The 20,494-nt window shown below is 30.2% G+C and overlaps 1 pseudogene across 1 annotated transcript in view; it reads left to right on the forward strand.

Annotated features, from left to right (window-relative positions):
• The first annotated feature begins 1,079 nt into the window (after positions 1-1,079).
• Positions 1,080-20,494, forward strand: part of LOC143239818 (uncharacterized) — a 29,057-nt pseudogene continuing 9,642 nt past the window's right edge. Inside the window, exons 1-7 of the transcript XR_013021395.1 lie at positions 1,080-1,539; positions 8,030-8,586; positions 8,730-8,876; positions 10,667-10,778; positions 15,705-15,862; positions 16,641-16,786; positions 19,522-19,720. The product of XR_013021395.1 is annotated as an uncharacterized LOC143239818 (transcript). The remainder of the gene's footprint in view (positions 1,540-8,029; positions 8,587-8,729; positions 8,877-10,666; positions 10,779-15,704; positions 15,863-16,640; positions 16,787-19,521; positions 19,721-20,494) is intronic.

The raw sequence follows: 20,494 nt of genomic DNA on the forward strand, positions 1-20,494 counted from the left end.
GAGTCTATAAAACTGCTTTTGTGAACTTAATTGATCTAAGCGTCATGCGCTCTCCAACAAACAATTTTTTTTTAAATGAACATATAGCTTACAACAATATAATCCATTAGCTTAAAAAAATGATAAAACACATTCTCCGTATAGAAAGTAAATATATTTTTTGCTGATAATTGTGTAGTGAGCTATATTTTTAAAATACTTTTGCTAGAGAGAGTTAATGATGATGGTGACTTAATCATCTAGAAATTCCATGGACTAAGAAGAAACAAGGGCTCATTATTTGTAAATACACGAATCAGTGAAGTAATGAACAGTTAATGAGAGAATTCAGTTATTTGATAGATTAGCGAGGAATGTTTGCATGCTTATTTGTGAGTTAGAAATACTTGCCGCTAGTTTCGGAATACCTGTTCAAACATTGTTTGTGCATTCATGTCTACAACAAGTGAATAATTCTATAACAAACATTAATAAATAAATAAACTAGTTTTTATTATTATGTGGACTGAACGTCGCATACTTTCACCAAATAATCCAAAAGAACCAGCCTAATGATAAAACGCATTACATCAACAGAATGGTGTCAGTTAAATTAATTAACATCTGGGACTTTTCACCACGTTAAAACTGTTTTTATTACATGTAATTCAATAAATTATTAATTTACATGGTAAGTTAAAAAATAATGGTGTGTACTTTGAGAATATGAGTGCTAAAATTATTATTAAATCTGAAATGTAAATGTAGTATCACCAAAAATAATCACTGGGACTAATCGGTGACACTAGCAACAAAGTTCAAACCATTAATAATTTATATCTTGTATTTGTTAGAATTAAGACACATACAAAATATATGCTTTATATTCTTTGATAGATTGTTTAGGCAGAATATTCATGATGAAACGTCCTCTACACTTATGTCTCCACAATAGGCAGTTGCCTGTCCATTCTATAGTTTCATGTGCTTCATATTTTGCTTTGCCATAATTTCCACCAGGACGTTTACGATATTACACATAAAACTGGTTCTATAAAGCTAATGAAAAAACATGTTAGATCACATGCCAAACCAACCTCTGTACTTAGAAATTCTCAGTTAGTCTAAATTAGTTGTTAATTTATTACGTGCTGGTTCTCACCATGTATGTATTAAACAGCCCAACACCCAGTCAACCTCTGATGACTAATCACATGATTACGATTTTTATTTTCTAGGCAGTTGTTTGGGTGTGGTGACCAGTTAAGACTTCTATGAACTATACCAATCGTTTTTGAACTAACACGATTCATAGAATTTTTTTATCCAAAATTTCATATCAGTGTTACTTGAAGGTGACAGTATCTTAATTTTTTCTGGAATACGTTATTGTTAAAGAAATATTGAAACTAAAATTTCATTCAATATCAGGTTTTCTATTCACCAATATGAAATTGAAACATGGCCGCTTTCGCTAAAGATATAAGCAACGCAGTTTGGCATGCATTTGATGCTTTAGATGATCACAGAAATGGAAGAGTTATGAAATCACGACTCAAGGTGAATTGTACTTAGATATTTATTTCAGACTTTAATATCTTATAATAAAATAAGTTTTGAAAAGCTTCTTTGAACCAACTAACTGACCATGGCATAGTATTAGTAGTAAGAGCACTGGCAGGTCTCTAGTACTGGAAGTACAAATGTGAGAGAGAAAATAAGACGAGTCACCTAATTATATGGTTACTAATATTACTATTACTTAGTTAAATAAATAATGTATCTGTTATCAATAAATCTAATAAATTAATACTAATAAATATAATTGCCACGAGATGGCTGTTCTGGAAAGTATTGCTATGATTGTTATTATAAATGGAATGGAAAATTCAGAGTCTTGGATAATCCACTGGACTTGAGAACCAAATAACGTATTTTACAGCACAAGAGTCAAGTTTCACAATGTGTTTGTTACATAATTATCATATAATAAATTTAGCTTGACAAGTTGATTTATCAATCCTACAAATAGAATGTTTGTAAGTTTTTGGTTCAGCAGTTGTAATATTCACACGTGCATCTTGTTATTAAGCATAGTGATACAGTTGCACCTTAATTACTTATATTGAATTTCCTGTACCTTTTTTGTCAAGTGCACATATGTAAGCTCTTAATTGAAGATAGTATTACTGTGATGTAGGTATTTATTATATACACAGTGGCTAGATGCTTGGCAGCCAGGAATAAGTTTTCTAATACTAAATACCCAGCAGTCCAAAAATTTGAATATTGATAAGCTGTGATCACCTCTCTCTTGATTTAGAGAATGAATAATAATAAATTACAAGACTGGTTTGTCTTTAAGCTTGCTGAAATGACCCAAGTGAAACTGATACTGGAAAAACAAATATCAAACTTCATTCTTATCCATTGTAGGTCATGTATGTGTTTGAAATACTGAATACCAAACAGTACATAAATATGTGCTTACAGATCTTGATAAAATTTAATATATGATAATTGATATATATATAATTGGTCTTGCATTTTATGAAGTTATTGTTATTATTATTATTCACTATTATCATTATTTTTATTCATTATTATCATTACTTTTATTTTAGCACATCAATATTTAAATTTTTGGACTGTAAGATATTTAGTATTCAAAAGATTGTTCCCAGCTGACAGGTATCTAACTCCTGTGTATTATATGCACTTCATGTTTAACGATAAACTAATTTGAAAGGAAATAAAAAAAGTGTAAACAGTTTGTTTATATAGTAAATATTATGTCAACTAGTAAGTGGATGATTGACTGTTGATATAATGCAACTTGTGCCTTGAAAATGTATGAAATCTTTCTCAGAAGTGAAATAAGTTTCTTAAATGTTTATTACATTTTAGGTGTCTGCTTTATGAAGGCATTTAAAGTTAATACCCGTCATGTAAAAGTGTAGTAAAGTGTTGTGATGGTCTTATGTGCAAACTAATAATCTTAAATTTATCAGATATTTTTAGGATTAACTGCACAGTTTGATGCCATATAATTAATTTTTATAAATATTAAAACATTATTAACTAGCAAAGAGAAAATTTTGTTCTTAATTAACCAATTAGTAGGATGTATTTATTTTTCAATTTTTGCATATCTTTGATTAAGGTTTTGAAACATAATAATGCATCTTTTTGTGTGTTCTACAATGTATGTCAATGTTATATTTGAACAATGGTGCTTCTTTTCTAATACATTAAGTCTCCAAACAAAATTACCAGATAATTTGGAGTGGAGAGTAAAAAAACTGTATTTGCTTTCGTTTCAATGGCTCAAATGGTAAACTAGCCAATTAACGTTCTTATGCTTGGAATCCTGGGTTCATGTCTAAGTCTGAAAATCAGCATTTACCTTCTATTACATTCCTTCAGAATCATTGCATTTGATATTTCAAGTGAAATAAGTGATGGATGTAATTTATAGATGACACTGACAACCCTTGGGCTTAAAAGTATGCTTTGTTCAGAGAAATCAAGCTTTGTAACAGTTAAAATAAAACTTAGCTTGATACAGTTATAGGTTTTAAGAAATTCATAGTACAGTACTGTTTGTTATATTTTTTTTTGAAGACATATAGGATCATTCAACTGAAAAATATTTAAACTCAACTTAGTAGTTGTGCTTTAATGTTGAATTTGTAAATTAGAAAACTAAAAACTTGTTCCTCTGGGTTGTTCTTTCATGTCATAGGATCTTGAAAACAATTAGATAGTAGAAGAAGTCTTGGTTCATCTAGGTCATGTGTATTTTTTTTAAAAGTAGTCCGTCATGAGCTTTTAATATAAGCTACACCTGTGAGATTATACTTTCAAATATTTTTGGCAACAAAATGTGAACCTAATTTACTTGTTTAAATCATATAATGAGATCATTTTTATTACTGATAATGATACTGATGCAATGACTGTGGGTGCTCAATTTTTATTTTCCTGATTGGGATTGTATGGAGCCAAGTAATGAAAGAGGAGAGTTTCTGGAAGGAATTTTAAATGGTCAAAATGGATGCCATTTTAGATTTATTATGAATAATTAGTAAGGATGCAGTTACAGAGAGTTAAAGTAGGAGAACATTTGTGGAGAGTTCTCATTTATTAAAAAGTTTTCCTCAATATTGGACAGTTACCACAGTAGTAAGGCTTAATATGTATAGCACATATGTGAAGAACATGTGTATCCCAATTTTATACTTGCCAACAATGAATAAATTGCTTTAATTCAAGGTACTTATTTCTGAAAGGATAACATAGAACATAAAATCCATTTAAATAACTATGAATATAAAGGAAGAAATCAAAGAAAAATGTCATAAATTTAAATTGACAGGGTAAAATGCTGATGGCAAAGTTTAGGGGGGGGAATATAACTTGGTTGAGCTTTAAAGGTTTTTTTTTCTCATCTACCTTTACAAGAATATGATAAAAGTATTACATATCCTGAGCATTATTTGGGAAATACTGAAATTAACATAAACATCTAGACATTAGTCTCTTCATAAGTAAAGAGACTGAGTGATTAGAAATAAGGTATCTAAACCAAACAGTGATTTTTCAAATTTTAAAGAGGATTAAAGCTAAGATATGTGTGGCTTGTTCTTTGATAGTTCAGTTAATAGAGGGAAGGTGCACAGTTTATAATATTACCTCTAGTTTTAAAAGGTGTTATAATATTTGCCCTGAAATATAAAAGTTCATTTTTCTTGTCTTTAGTGGGAAAAATACTAGTCTGATAAAAATGAATATGAATTCGCTAAAGGGAAATCTTTTTTTTTCCAGATCTCTTAACTGTTTTGTGAAAGTTGTTTATTATCTGGATGATGGAAAGGATGGACTTGGTTTATCAAAATTTTTTAAAGAGATTTTATAATGTACCATACAAAAGATTGGCTAAAGAAATATGTATGTAGGTAAAGACTATTTAATTTGCAGTAGAGTGACCAAGTGACAGAAATCAAAGTTGTTATTAATGGAGTCTGTTCAAAGAGAATCTTAGTTACCAGTGGTGTCCATTGGGGTATCAGTGTTGAACCTCTGCATTTTATTATTTAAATTAATGATACTGATAGGGTCATAGTAACTGAAATAAGAAAATTTTCTTATGATACTAAAGTGCTGAGTATTTCTAATTGTACTGAAAATATTTTTAGACTTTACAGAATAACTTAAATGATATATTGGACACATACTTGGGAAATGACTTTTAATTACAGTAGATACAAGGTAGTATGTTTTGAGTTTTTATAATTTGAAGCACATGTTTAGCACAGATGGAAATTCACTCTGTAGCATTGCTACAGAGAAAAAGTTTGACATTGTGTTAGATAAATAGCTCAAAATATTGGAACATTATTACTAGTAGTAATGTTAATATAATTTTGGAATTTATTCATAGGCAATGATTGCAATAAAAGAAGTAATGATCTTTACAAATCACTAGATATCTTTGTATCTAAGATGGAATATCGACTTATTGGAGTGAGCTCACAGAAACAGCTCTTAGAATGGTTTTATGGTTGGAGTAAGATTTTTTCATTACATAAAAAAAGGATGAGAAATGATTTTATTGAATTTTATAAAGTTATCTGAGCAGTTGATAGGATAAGAGCCTTTGATTATTGTGTGTTGTATTCTGAAGGCAATAGAAGGAGAGGATAAAAGTTTATGAGCTAAAAAGATAGGCCAGACTTCAGTTAAAACCATTTTATTTTTATTAGAGTGATTAATTTATAGAATAAGTAATCATAAACACTAGGGAAATAGATGCATTCCTGAAAATAAATTGTTTACATTTACCATGGGGTTGTTATATACAGACAGCCTTGAAAGGCCAAGTGTTTGTTATTTATGTTTTTGTTTTACTGTTTCTTGTTGGGGATAAATTTTTGGGTTCCTGTCGCATTATGTATGTTGTATGAGCTACTAGTTAAGAAGGCTTCCACCAAAATGTTAAATACTTAAGTTATAGAAAGTTATATTATGTAAAGTAGTATAGAGAAGATAACACAACAGTAATAGGTGTAATATTTCTACATCTCATGATGTGTGCAGAGAATAGTGTGTATGCAAGTATTACCTTAAGAGTTCATCAACAAAAGCAAAGGAGAATATTACAATTCATAAGTTAATTTAAAAGTTTGCCAATTTATTTAAAAAGTGGTACTTAATTATCTTGCATAGCAAACACTAATTAGTTTATCACATTTGTTAAGTGCCTAAATTATGCAGGGTTTTGAATACCTTGCAGGTTTTTCTAAAATAGATTTAAAAAGAAGAAAAATTATGAGATCATGGAAAGTTATGTTTTAATATACTAAGAATAAAAGTAGAAATTTAATTTTTGATTATAAACTCTAAAGTTAGGTTTGGTTTTATGAACTAATCATTTCAAAGTAAAATGATTCATGTTGAATATTGTTCCATGATTTTCTTAGGTATGTAAAAGGTTTCAGGTGTTCTAAATGTGCATTTCTTTAAGTACTTGAAGATATAACTGATTACTGTATTAAACACATGTAATTACTAGATTTTTTTTAAGGAGTGAAACATTTGATTTTAGTTTTCTTATCAAAGAACACATATGTTTGAGGTTTTTAAGATTTAAGGATGAGAAATGGTTGTCGAAATACAGTATTGTGTTTTATAATTAACTTCACAATTGTCATTTTTTTTTTATAAATGTTTTTCTACCATTGTACTGAAAAGACTGTATGTAAGCACTTATTTTTGTAATTGTATTTCAAAATCATTATTATCATTTAGAGGTTACTTATCTGTTATTACTGCTGAATTAGGACCACATATTCTAGGAAAATCAATCTTATTGGCAGACATTGTTTAAGTTCATACTGGAATTTGTTTTACAGGCTAGAAATTGATTTTTATATTCAGTATATGATGGTATTTTCCTTTTAACATGCTAAAAACAATGTACAGTTTCTTGAACATCATTCTTCAGAAAATCTCCACATGAGCATTACATTAAACTATATTTATATTGGTTGCTTATTAGCTAACTGATATTGCTATTTTTAATTTTTTTTATGCAGTCTACCCATAATTTAAAATTATATCTTTAAACTAAGTAGTAGGAGCATACTGTTAAATATAGTAGCTTTTAGTTGAACAGATATTAATAACTGGAGGGAACTACACACAGGAAGTTGATCTCATTGGCTTTCATGAAAGCTGGTGACATAATGATTTCCTGCAAGAGATCACAAAGTTAGTGACATCTGTTGTTTTTGTAAAGAACCAGTATGTTATATAATCCTATATCTGCACTTTCAACCTTGTCTACTGGCTGGTAAACGTGTAAAATACATGTATATAGACTTTTGTAGAGAATTCAGTAGAGTATTTGAATGACTTTGTAGGCTTGGTTTTTATTGTTGTACAGACTTGAGGTACCTAACAGTATATTTTCTCACAGCTAGTATGGGAATGGGAAGTTCTAATTATATAAAGTCATGTGTCAATCAGTTTTGTTTTTTTTCACTCATTCTATTCATTTGTTTTGCCATTCTGTATTTATATAAAGCAAATAATTTTAAATCATGATTATAAAATGGGCTTGATAGAAATAAAGATTAATCAAGGTTGAAGATGGGATAATCTAGATTTTAAAGAGGATTAATGAAAACTGATAACAATGTTAACTGTAATAAAGATTACCAGTTTTTAAAAAGATAAGTTAAAAAGAGGACTTCTTGTAAGTGGTTAACAGTTGCTTTACTATCTTTTTTATACTTGTGGTTAAGTAACTTGTCTTTTATAAAGTATGTAGATTTTTGCAGTAATTGTGTTTTACATGGATTTAATATTTTAAAAACATGATTTAGTTAGAGTGGCAGTGATTAAGGTGAAATAAATATATATCACTTGACAATCATTATCAAGTCATAATGAAGTTATGTAATTTTTTTTCATAATAATAATTTTTATACAATTTGCTTATAAGAAACAAATTGTGTGGTTCAAAAATGTAAATATTTTGTTTTAGGTTCTCACTGCAAGTTTAGGGACCTTGTTGGGATGTCAAAATGTAGAAAAAGGCCTTCAAGAACATCGGAGTACCCAGGATTTGTGTTTTGATGATTTTTTGTTTTATCTTCAAAAAGAACTTTTTTCCTTTCTTTATGGATTAGCAGATTATAAAGCACTTCATCGCTATCATGATCAAATAGAGGAAGTATGTTGGCTTGTGTGTAAAAAAAAATTTTTGCGACGAGATTATGTTGCTTTCCCAGACAATTGTGTCTTTCAGTTTTTTGAGTGTTTTGTTTGCTTGGGGAACTACATCAAGAACCCAAAAAGCCCATAGAAGTTTTATTGGCAGCAGAAGAGGTGGAACATGTGGCAATGATGTTTAATCATGCATTGGGTCAGAATTGGGATTCTGCTGATTTTCAAGGAATAGCAGAAGTGATTCCACTTTTCAGGTTTCAGGTGTTTATTGCATTGCTTGAATCACGTTATACACAAAGTGTTGAAGTGAAAGGCTTAATTGAAGCAACCAAGGAAGTGTTTGACATTTTCGTCAATGATGTTCTTAAAAAGGTAATTATGCTTAGGTTTTATATTTACTAAAAAACAGAAAAATAGTAAAAATACTCGTAAAATACTTTAGAGGTGTATTTAAAACATTTACTTGTTCAAACTCTGACTTTGTGTATTCTAATGAAAAGCTATTTTACTTGTAGGGGTCACTTAGGAAAAGAATAGCTCGCTTAGGAATTTGGCGAGAACTGTGGTTTGTGCTTCAGCCTAATGCTCTCACATACTATAGTAATAAAGAAGAAGGAGATAAAAGAGGTGAACTGCAGCTCACAACAAAGTCAAGAGTTGAGGTAGACAAGTTTCTATATGTTATTAAATTATTTGAAAAGTAAAACACTTAATTCAGAAACAAACCGAGTGATCTCGTGAATTTGTAGAGCATATTATCTGCATTCAAGTTTGGATGTGTAAGCAAGGTACTAAACTGGACCTACCAAAATTAGGTTTTTATTTCAAATAATTCTTGCTTTGAATATTTAATACTATCTAGTGGTTGGTCTTTTGGGTTTGAATATATCTGAAGAAAGCTTGTGACTAAATATAGTGAAAAACAATTTAAGAAATAAAAGTGTAGAATAAATGTTTATATTTTTAACATAAAAATTAAGTAGCTGAGAAAGCAAAAGTAAAAGTTTAGAATATATGATCAGATGGATTTTAAATAGCATGAACTTTGTGATCATTTCTACTCTCACCAAAATTCATGCTTGCACTCACGTTTTTTCGAGTCCTTGAGACCCATTATATTTAACCATAAAACACCAGAATTTTATATTTTATTCTTTATTATTTACTAACTGTAGCAACATTTTAATGTTTTGTATAGTGCATTGGTTTGGCTTGTTCATGATGTTTTCCTTGCTTTTGGAGATAGATGACATCACAGAATTGACCTGTAGTATTTTTTGTAAATTAAGTATAGTACAGAATATTTTAATCTGCAACAACAGTATAGATTGTGTAGTGTTGATTAAAAACAAAAGTCAGACAAAATATCTGTTTTATTAAAAACTACATGATAGTTCATAATATTAAGAGAAACTTGTATGTGAGTTTAGTCTGGCCTTGATGTTAAAATTTGTACAGTTAAATATTTAAATTACGTTAACATAAATGCTGCTTTTCATTTTTGTGACTTCATGAAAGACTGAAATAAAACCTTTAAATGTGCAATATCAGCTAGTAATATTTGATACTGTCATTGAATATTTTGTTGGTTATCTCTACTTGAAGCCTAGAGGTCTGCCTCTAGATTCCTTACAAATGTATTGCATGAAAGATCTGATGCCAGTTATGCCTTAAATTGTATTTAAAAATATTTAATATCTAAATCATCCTGTTTACTTCTTCAGGCTAGTTATTGTGGAGATATTGAGCAATTATAAATGCCAAGAGAAATTATTTGTTATCAAAATATTCACATATTTAATGTTCATTTTATATTTACATATAAAATTAAACTTACTCTCAATGTAGCACGTTTCTAATAATTCAAATCACTTTTTGAATTATGATTCATGCTTCTAAATATTCAGCATAAAAATACATCTGTAAGGAATTATTTTACTGAAGTTGTGTGAGTATTTGAAACAACAGAGTAAAGTACGTTTTTTTGAAAACTATAGAAACTTTTCAGTAAATAATTTAACAAATATTCTTTTAACTATCAAGAAATCCTGGTAACATATGTTACATCTGGGGAATGTGCTTAGATTCAAGTGGAGAGTTTTAACCCTTCATGTTTGGAAAAATGTTTCTGTTGACACAAGAACAGTAAAGATATTTTAAAGCTAGAGAAATACGGTTCATAAATCATTGAAGCTAACACAGAAATCAACTTGAGTAAAATATTTGTCAATATAAATGAGACAAGTTTTAGATCTTTGCTGGTAAACTCATAGTGTGTTGAATGTCTCCTGCTGGTTATAACTTGTAAATAGATGTGATTACCTCTAGTATCTAGAGCTTTTACTTTTTTTTTTAAAATGGCAATTTAGAATATTTGTACAATGTTTATAGCTTTTATCATGTGAGTAAAACCATGTAATACAAGTTTTTCTTTTAAATATGGTTTATAAAGACACTACCTTCATCACCAAGTGGTAAAGGATTCAGATTCTCAGTCATGAGTGGTGACAAAATTCTCGATCTTTCAGCTCCAGATCACAAAAACAAGTTACAGTGGATCATAGGTAAGACCAAAAAGAAGAAAATGTTCAAATGCATTACAAGTTACAATCATAAAAATGTATTAACTTGGATTAAAAATATGACCAGAAACAAAGAAGTGTTTATCTTAGTTATAGAGATGTTGAATACATTGTATTAAAATTATTTTTTGAGGCTCACCATATTACAATCCATGTCATTACATTCAGTTTGCATTTCAAAAGGTTTCATTGTGAAGCCATCATATCCAAAATGATGTAACCCTTGCTTCTGGATTGGTATTTTTGTGCTTCAGTACCTTTTATACTGTTTGGTACCCAATGTGTTGAGTTTATGAACATTATTGTAGCTTTAAACAGTGAAACAATTTGTATATAGACTAACAAAATTAAACCCTTTCTGATATCCTCGATTTTTTTTTCATTCTCACAATGAAAATATTTAGCCACATTTCATTAAACTTTTCAAGTAATAATTATTTTCTACTTAAAGTGCATAAACGTTGATTTAGTATTTTTATCATTTTTAGTATTTGAAACTTACATACATTGTAGTGAAGTGCAATTTTTAAAACAAAAATATTAGGTTGTCCAGAAATAAATGTTGTTTTCGAACTGCAAAATTTGGAAAAGTATAAACCAGTGTTGTAAAACATACTTTAATCAAAGTAAGCACCATTTGCTTAAACACACTTTTGCCAACTTGTAACAATGGTGTTTCTGCCCATGCTGTAGAAATCAGAGTTTCTATGGTCATTGAACTCTCTGAAGCATTTTTGGTTTTGAAAGCATTTATTATTCAAAAAGTTGTCAAAGTGCTTGCAAAAAGGAAAATCTATAGGGGAAAGGTCTGGGGAATAAGATGGATGAGACAGAATCTTGATTTCCAATTCGTTCAATAATGTTGATTTTGTTGATCTTCAGTCAGCTCATGCAAAACCTACATATTCAACTTTTTTGCCTTTCCAATCACACTCAGGTGTTTAGCAATGCTTGAATTACTTATGCCTAGCGTTTCTGTAAGTTCGCATACTGTTGTCTGAGGGTTTATCTCAACTGCTTCCCTTAATGTATTTTCATCTAAGGATGGTTTCCTTCCATGACCTTCATGGTCTTCAAGACTTTCATCTTTGTCAAAATCTGTACGTTCAGTAACAGATCCGTGGCTGAATGCTTTGTTGATGTTTCATGTAGTTTCGGTAGCTTTTCATCCAAGTTGGAAGCTGTAGAGGAAAATCAGATGAAAGTCCTTCTTGTCCATGCTGTCCTTGAGGTTGTGAAACTTACTCTGAGTAGAGCTGAAACAGCAGACAATTAACACTTTGTAAGCGACAAACATTGGATTAAACCAACCAACTAATTGATGATAAGTTACTCAATATTACGCTTCTAATTGTCATTGTGAGAATAATAACATTTATTTCTGGACATCCTAATATTTCCTTTTGTTATAGAATTTGTTTTTTTTTTATTGACCAGAAAATTTCATTTTACATATCTGTCACAAATACAATTAGTTATAAATCTTTATCAGTTATTTATTTGCTCAGTTTTGACTTCTTTGATATTTATAAGAATGTTTCTTTGATATTTTGTTATTTAAACCACTTATCACGTTTGACTAGAAATCATAAGCCCTGAAATAATTAATAAAGATTTATAACTAATTATACGTGTAATAAAACATTATGTTAGACATATTTTTAACACTACATTTTTAATTAGTCTCTCTTAGACTATAGAATTAGATTATTGTATAATAATAGTACTTCTAATATGATACCTATTCTCGCCTAGCACTACCCTCTACTGGGACAAATCTTCAGTGCACACCACTAGACTTTCTTTTCTTGCTTCTGCATATTCACATGTAGATGATCATGCAGCAGTTCTCCACCAATAGGAGTGTGACGCCACTCCTATTATTACCAGTATCCTCTTTCCATCTGCACTTCTCGATTGGCAGTAGTGCTGTACAGATGTGTTGGTTTTTGCTCAAGAATTTTCCAACGTTTTCCATTATACTACTGGCCTATTTTTTCTTCATTATTCATTTAATTTTTTGCATTCTAATATTGTGAAAGTTTTTTTTTCCAACTTATTTTTTCAGAGGCCTTTTGCTATTGTTTTGTGGATTACACTTTGTGATAAGTGGTGCCTGACCAAGTATACGTTTTTTTGTATTTTAAATGCATTGACAATCCCTTGAACAGATTCATTGTAAATAACTTTATAGCTCTTCATACCATGAATCTGTTGTAGTGCAATTCCAGATGCTGCCAGCTTTTGATTGATCAACTCTGTCAACATGGTAGCTCTGCTTTACCAAATAGGTTATTGCAATCCTCCATTGCATTTTCTCTGGATTCTCTAATGCACTTCCCTCTTTCTTCTATTGGAGTATGGAACTCCTTACCAGTTCCTAGCTGCTGGGGTGGTGGACCATGGAGGCCTGTCCTCCTTAATGATGAATCATATTGCTGGTATGTTGCATTTCCTACTGCAGGCTCACATACAATTCCAGATGCCACCAGATTTTGGTTGTAGTACTACATCATATTCCTGCCTATATATCACTTGATTGTTTTTCCTACCATCTTCCAGATGTACATTTCTGGTTGGTCCAGTATTGGTTGGAAATGGCCCAGCTAAGTAAGTCTTCATATATGCTTGTCAGTATCCTTCCTTCTGCTGCAGACTGAATGACAAATGCCAACTGCCATCACATTTTGAACTGGAGATGCATCCAAGCTTTGCAGCCCCTCTTCTTAGCACCTGCTTGATAGCTGTTTCTGGCAGATCTCGTGTTAGTTGTAGCTAGACATAGCATATATTTTCCCATTTGTGTACAGCTGAATATCTTTCTCTTAGCAGACTGGATGTACCATACTCATATAAGGCTGGTTTTGGACCACACATGTTATCCCATCAGGACTTTCCACCTTCCTATATCTGCTGCATGTCAATTCCTGATGGATATGGTGTTGGTTGTATAGGAAATGCATGCAAATAGAGATGGATTATGGTATGGACACTTGTCTTCCCTACAAATTCCCATTTCAAGGTGAAGTGGTATGTGAGCCTCCAACTACTATAGTTATGATGCACCATACCAGATACCTTCTGGTGTTAGATGTGGTCAAACTACCACTACTGTCTACCTTAGCCACTTTGACACCCAAGAGTACTATTAATTAGTTATTCATATTCAGGGATTCTTATTTTTTTGCCTTTTATTTTCTGCAACCCTGTCATAAAAAGAGGGAAGAATATACATGGATTAGATGTAGTGCAATCACTTGCTGAGGTGTGGTATTTTCTTTTTTTCACACTTCCTGGTGTTTTAGAGTATTTTCTAAAGAGGGGTCATTTTTTCAAAATTTGCCATCTATCAGTTTCATATGGGATTTTATCTATTTTGTGAGAAGAGGAAAGATACCATAGGTTATAAAATTATCGCACTGAAAATGTACTTTTGATAGCTACGTATCTCTTCTCAAATTTCTCATCAACTCTTCCCACTTCTGGTGATACATGGTGTAAGTCTGAATAATCTTGAAGTAATCAATGAATGTAGATATGAAGAGGTTATGATAGAAGTGGTGTCATGCTGCTATTTGTGGAAAGCTACTGCATGTGGATATGCAAAAGTGGTGGATGGAAGGCAAGTGGAGTGCATTAAAAATTTTCATTGATAGAGGTCATTGCTAGTTGAAGAAAGCTATTTTGTGAGAGGAGGTATCAATCAAAAATACACTTCCATTGATAGAGAAAACACTATCTTTAACCAATGTATTCTTTGATAGATTGTTTAGGCAGAATATTCATGATGAAACATTGTAGAATTAATGGCAACTGAAGGCAAAAGGCTGAAGACTTTCAAAACGTTGTCCTCTACACTTTTATCTCCATTACAGGCAGTTTACTGTATTTGTCACATCCACTGCCAACAGTGTCTTTGTCCTGTCCTAGTAAAAAATTACTATAGTTTTCAAAAAAGATGATGCAAGGATATTATCAGTAACAAAAAAAATTGAAATCCTTTTTTCTCTACTATGCTAGTTCAGGGAAGCTAGAATATCAATAAACCTTAGATTGATTCTACAACCAGCTTATTTACTCTATAGTGACATTGATAAATCAGAACCTTCCTGCTATCTAGCTTCTTTTCATCTAATTATAGCTATGTTAAAAGCTAAGTTTCATCAGTAAATGTTCAATGCTATGGCATCGCTAAAGGATGAAAAACCAATGGTTGGATTGATAAAACCATTGACAGAAAAATAAACTCTTAAGGGAAACAAAATATGAATATTTGCATTTTCAAGGGATGACAGTTTTTTTGCAAATATAATCCTACACTTTCAGATGAGTGAACACTTTTAAAAAAGGTTACATGTGTTGGTTATAGATAAGACTTGCAGAAGTAAACTTTTGAGTGTTCTTTTAAATTTTCCTTTGTAAGATACACTAAATAAAAAATTCTGAGATGCCAAATTTAAAATATTTTTGAGTAATATAGTATGGAAATAGTTGTTTTATTTACTAACAAATCTTACAAAAAATGACTTTTGCTATTTAATGACTTTTTGGGTTTTTTTTTTAGATGCAGCTTACTTATCTTGATCTTACATAACTTTTGGTTAGATGTTTTATATACAAAAAGTATTTCTATGAAAAAAAGCTGTTTGAGTGATGACAGGTATCTGTCATAAAAGTAGCATGTAATTTTTGTTTTTTCATGCCATTTATGAGGATATCTTACGCTAAATTTGAAAAGTAAATGTTTTTTATATTTATTTTCATGTATCTTGCATTTAGTTTGACATACAGTAAATTTTCTAGTTTTCTTAATAGAAATTTAATAAATGTTTGAAATAATAATCATTTTATAAAAAAAAATTTAATGTGTGTCCCTCTTATTTAATATTCATACTGTATTATTTTCAGCTCTTCAAACTGCTTTTCAGTTTTCTCAGGCTTCCGAGTCTTATCAGCGCCACCTAGCTAACAAAGGAAAAAGTGACAGATTATTGGCTAAAGCCAAAAAGGAGGAAGAGGAAGCTAGTCGGCTTCAACAGCAACAGCAGCTGGAATATTTGACAAAAGTGAGAACTTAACCGTTATTGTTATACTGTAGATTGTTTCTGTATGAAGTTTATATGATTTGTTGAATAGCTCTGTGAAGGTAACAAAGTAGTTAAAACGAGATTTGTTTTTTATTATTTTGATTTTTACAACATTTAGAACTCATTCTCAGTATCTGTCCACTGGTGTAATTCATGTTTGGTTTCCCTATGACATTATTTTTCAGTGGTAGTCTTTTATTTGCACACTTGTTATTATTATTTGTTCATTTCTTGTGTTCGTTTATTTTGTTAACACATTGTGTTTCCTGATTTAAAATTCTCTGACATGTTACTGATTTCTGAAATGTATAATTTCATAAATTATTTTCTGTTCTATCTCAGAAAACTACTAATTTTATTTTTCATACCAATAATGTCTTCTATTATAGATATAAAGGAGTAAATAAAATGTACCTGAAGCCACATTTTTATATTTAACATGTTTGAACTTTTGAGATAAAACAAATTAACATAGAAACTGATTCCAAAATACATTATTATAGGGTTAGTAAGTAGAAACCTGCATAACTATTTATCAAAATTAGATGAAACATAAGATTTATCTCTTCTGATATATGTAGAACTACTACAACATTTAGAATCTGTAAGAAAATAAATACTGAGAAACATTATCAGAATTATTATTTTTTTGGTTGTTGGCACTTCATTTGTTTATGATTTATATAATATATGTATAATTTTTAGAACTGACCATTGGTTTTTCTTACTTTTTTGTAAAATATATCTGATATTCCAGGCTAGAATAGAAGCAGAAGAAGCAATACAGGCTGAAAGTCAGAGAAGACATGTGCTTGAAGAAGAGCAGAGAAAACTAGAAAGACAGCTAGAAGAGGAACGCCAGGCTAAAAGAGATGAGGAAATTGTGCGGAACCTTCTGTCTAAGTGAGGAATTGTTATTTATCAGTGTAGTTTCTTTTGACACAAAAATTCTTTGTAACACCTTTTAAATTTATTTTGTAAGATTGAACAAAACTTCTAAGTTAGAAAATAAAAGGTTCAAACTGTCAAGGTTTTCATAAACCTTGACTTTAATGGATTAAAAACTAAAATTTAAATGACAAACTATTGTTTATTGTTGAATGAAAATATTTTCTATGGAAACTTTTCCAAAAATAAAGCACCAAGTTTCTAAAATACAGCACAGTTATGAAAGTCTTTTTTTAGTGTCTTTAGTGTTTAAACATTTCATATAATTATTTTTAACAGGAGAAAATGTTTTGTACAGTATTGTTTTTTACCATATACTTTTTATATTATGCTGTATCTTCAGTAAAAATTATTATTCTGCTGGTTTATAGATATGTTAAAGAATAAAAGGTGTTCATTCAAGGTGTCTAGTTCATGTAGCAAGAGTACTTAGTTATGGCTAAGAATAGAAAGTTGAGATGTATAGCTATGATACATATAAGGTAAGAAAGCAATAAGTGTTTTGTTGCGATATAGATATGTTTAGAAAGTATAGAGTATTTAGTTAGGTTACAGCTAAGAATAGAGAGTAGGGATGTTTAGTTTATGGCCAATGATATAAAGTAAAGTAGAGACATACAGCTACTCTAATACAGACAGGGGCAGTCTTAATCATTCTGGGCAGAATTTAGTAAATGAAGCCACATAATGATAAAAAACTCGGAAGTAGATTAACTCTTTCACAACAGATCAGTGTTCAAAGACCATATTATCATGTTTGTTGCATCCAAACTTTTATTGAACTACTATTTTATGAATTTATGTCAATAAGCTTGGAATCAAATTGTAGATCATAATTCAAACTTTATTATATGAGTTTGTAAAAGTAGATTTGAAAGAGTTGCATGGTATGTTGAATGCATCAGTTTAAAATCAGATATTTGTGATGTGCAAATACTAAGTTTATAATTTTGTACAGATTAGAAACTCAAATTACTAATATTGACAAGCTAGAATATAAAATAAGAACTTGTATCTTTTTATTAAGCTGAGATATAGCTTATCTACTGAATTAAACATAGTGGGCCTATTCAACTCTTTCCATTTTTTTTAAAACCATCTCTTGTATACTTTTACTACAGTATATGACATTTGAATAACCAGTTAACAGCTTAGGCTGTCCCCAGAGTGTTTTTTTTTCAGCCATTTTAATCTTTGAAAAAGCTACTGCATTCTTTCAATCCAAGTTTTCAAGGAGGTAGGTTGTCTTTGTGATTTTTTGGTTATTCAACTGTATGTATACAACCTAAAATAAATTTTGTTTAATGTCCTCCACATGTGAAATTTTAAAAGGCTTTTAATAGCCTATGCCCACCAGCAACAACCGAGTACAAAGGCCTTAGTGAGAAGAGGTAATTGTTTGCTTTATGTCTTAACTTACTGTTCTATATTTTAATAAAAATTAGTTTAATAATTTATTTCTACAAAGTAGTAATCTATATACATATGCCCCCCTCTAGTACAGCTGTAAGTCTACAAATTTACAGTGCTAAAATCAGGAGTTCAATTCCCTTCAGTGGGTTCAGCAGATAGCCCAATGTGGCTTTGCTATAAGAAAAACACACATTATATATGTATATATAATTGAAATGTGACCATACATTACAAAATACTATTCCACTAAAATACAGCCAAGACAAAGAAGACTAAAGGTCATTTCTATATTACTGGATACATGGCCTTAGTATCCACACTCCTTGTTATGCAAATTATGTAATATTAGGTAAGCATGACAAGAAGGTCAATATAATAAATGTATAGCTTTATGAGACATAAGCTACTTCGACTAAACATTTGTATTTTCATATTATAATGAAAAAAGCATAATTTATATTTATTTCCTAATTTTTTTTATGATGGTTACAAAGGTTGGTTAAGTGACAGACCCTACATAGTTAAGAGTATATAACCTAAATATAGTCTTACTAAAAAACAAACATCTGAAATGTATTTAGGGGATTTTACAGATTAAACAAATATGAGATTTTGGGGCAAAGAATAGCTGTTGTTTTTTTAAATCATAACATGAAATCACTTTGCACTGAGGCTAGTGACAAAACACTATTTTCACAAAAAAATCTTTAGTATATACATTTTATTAAATTCTTATTTCTTGTATACAACACACTTGTAATGTTCTACCAAATTTTGTGAAGATACACATGCTGTATCAGAAGTTATAGTGAAAATACTTAACGTGTGCAAATGTGCAGACAAACTTGTGTATATTATACCGAGCCCATTATGAAAGGGTTAAAAGACATAGCACTAGAGGCCCTTACACATGTGGGGTCCTGAGCAATTGCCAGTTAGTTAAGATATAGATAAATTCAGAAATTAGTGTATTTAGTTAGGTTGCAGCTAAGAACAGAAAGTATGGATATTTAGTTAAATTATAGCTAGGAACAAAAAGGAGGAATTGTATTATTAAGTTGTAGCCAAGAATAGGGACTTTTAGTTAGGTTATAGCTAAAAACACAAGGTAGGGATGCTTAGTCTTTAAGTGTATTATAGTCAAGTACAAAACTTTATTTGCACTGTAGATACGATCAGAAAATAGTAAATAGTCTAATTTGATAAACCTTTGAGCATTAGCTGTTTGTTTCTAGTTAGATTTAGACTTAAGTGATGTGACTTAATATATTTTGAAGGAGTCTAATGGAAGAATGGGAACACAGAGAAAGACTGGAAAGAATTAAGGCAGAAAAAGAGAAACGCCTTGCTGAGGAACAGAAACGACGTTTAGAGTTAGAAACTTGGCAAAGAAAGAAAGAGGATGAAAATGAACAGTTTGTTAAAAGATTAAGTAATTTAGAAACAGAAAAACTTGAACTTCATTCTACATTACAGGTAGTAAGAAAATCTTGTCCTTAATATACTAGCTTAGCTTCTACATTATAGGTAATAAGAAAATTGTGTCCTTAATATATTAGCTATAGCAGTATGAAAAGTGAGTTAAATTGTATGGGCTTGAGAAGATGTGCTTAAGATCAACTGGAAGTCTACTGTTTCTTTAATTATAATAAAAGAATTTACATTTATCAGAAGGAATTATTCTTATGGTCAATATATGTTCCTTTTCTAAGTTTCTGAAAAAATATTAGAGTAAATTAATTCTTTATACAGTAATCAAAGTTTGTGTTCTGTTCTTCACACCTGACAATCTAGAGGCAGTACATGTATCTTCTGTCAGATATTTAGTTGTGAATGTGTAAAGAACATTAACTTTGATTGTTGAATATGAAGTGGACCAAAACCTTGGGTTAACTTCTCAGAATTTGTATACAGATATGATAATTAATCAGAAAGATGTTTTGAATTTCTGGTGGCTTTTGTTCACCTTGAATAAATCCAACATGACAGTCACAATCAAAATTTACTTAGTTAATTATGCCAGCAAACTCATACGAACCTGTTAAGAAATGTATACAAAATGATTTCAGGTTGCAACAGTGATGTTGTATAATGCTGATTTTAAAGAATTTTGTGTTTTGACTACTGAGGTTTTTAATCATTAAAACAAAATTGTTTAGAAACAAATCAGATATATTATTAATTCATGAAACTTCCATGGTGTACATAAATTTCAGTAAGTTTTGTTCTATTTCTTGTCTTATAAGGCAG

The sequence above is a fragment of the Tachypleus tridentatus genome, chromosome 13 (assembly GCF_004210375.1).
Source record: "Tachypleus tridentatus isolate NWPU-2018 chromosome 13, ASM421037v1, whole genome shotgun sequence".
In the NCBI taxonomy this organism is placed as follows: Eukaryota; Metazoa; Arthropoda; class Merostomata; order Xiphosura; family Limulidae; genus Tachypleus; species Tachypleus tridentatus.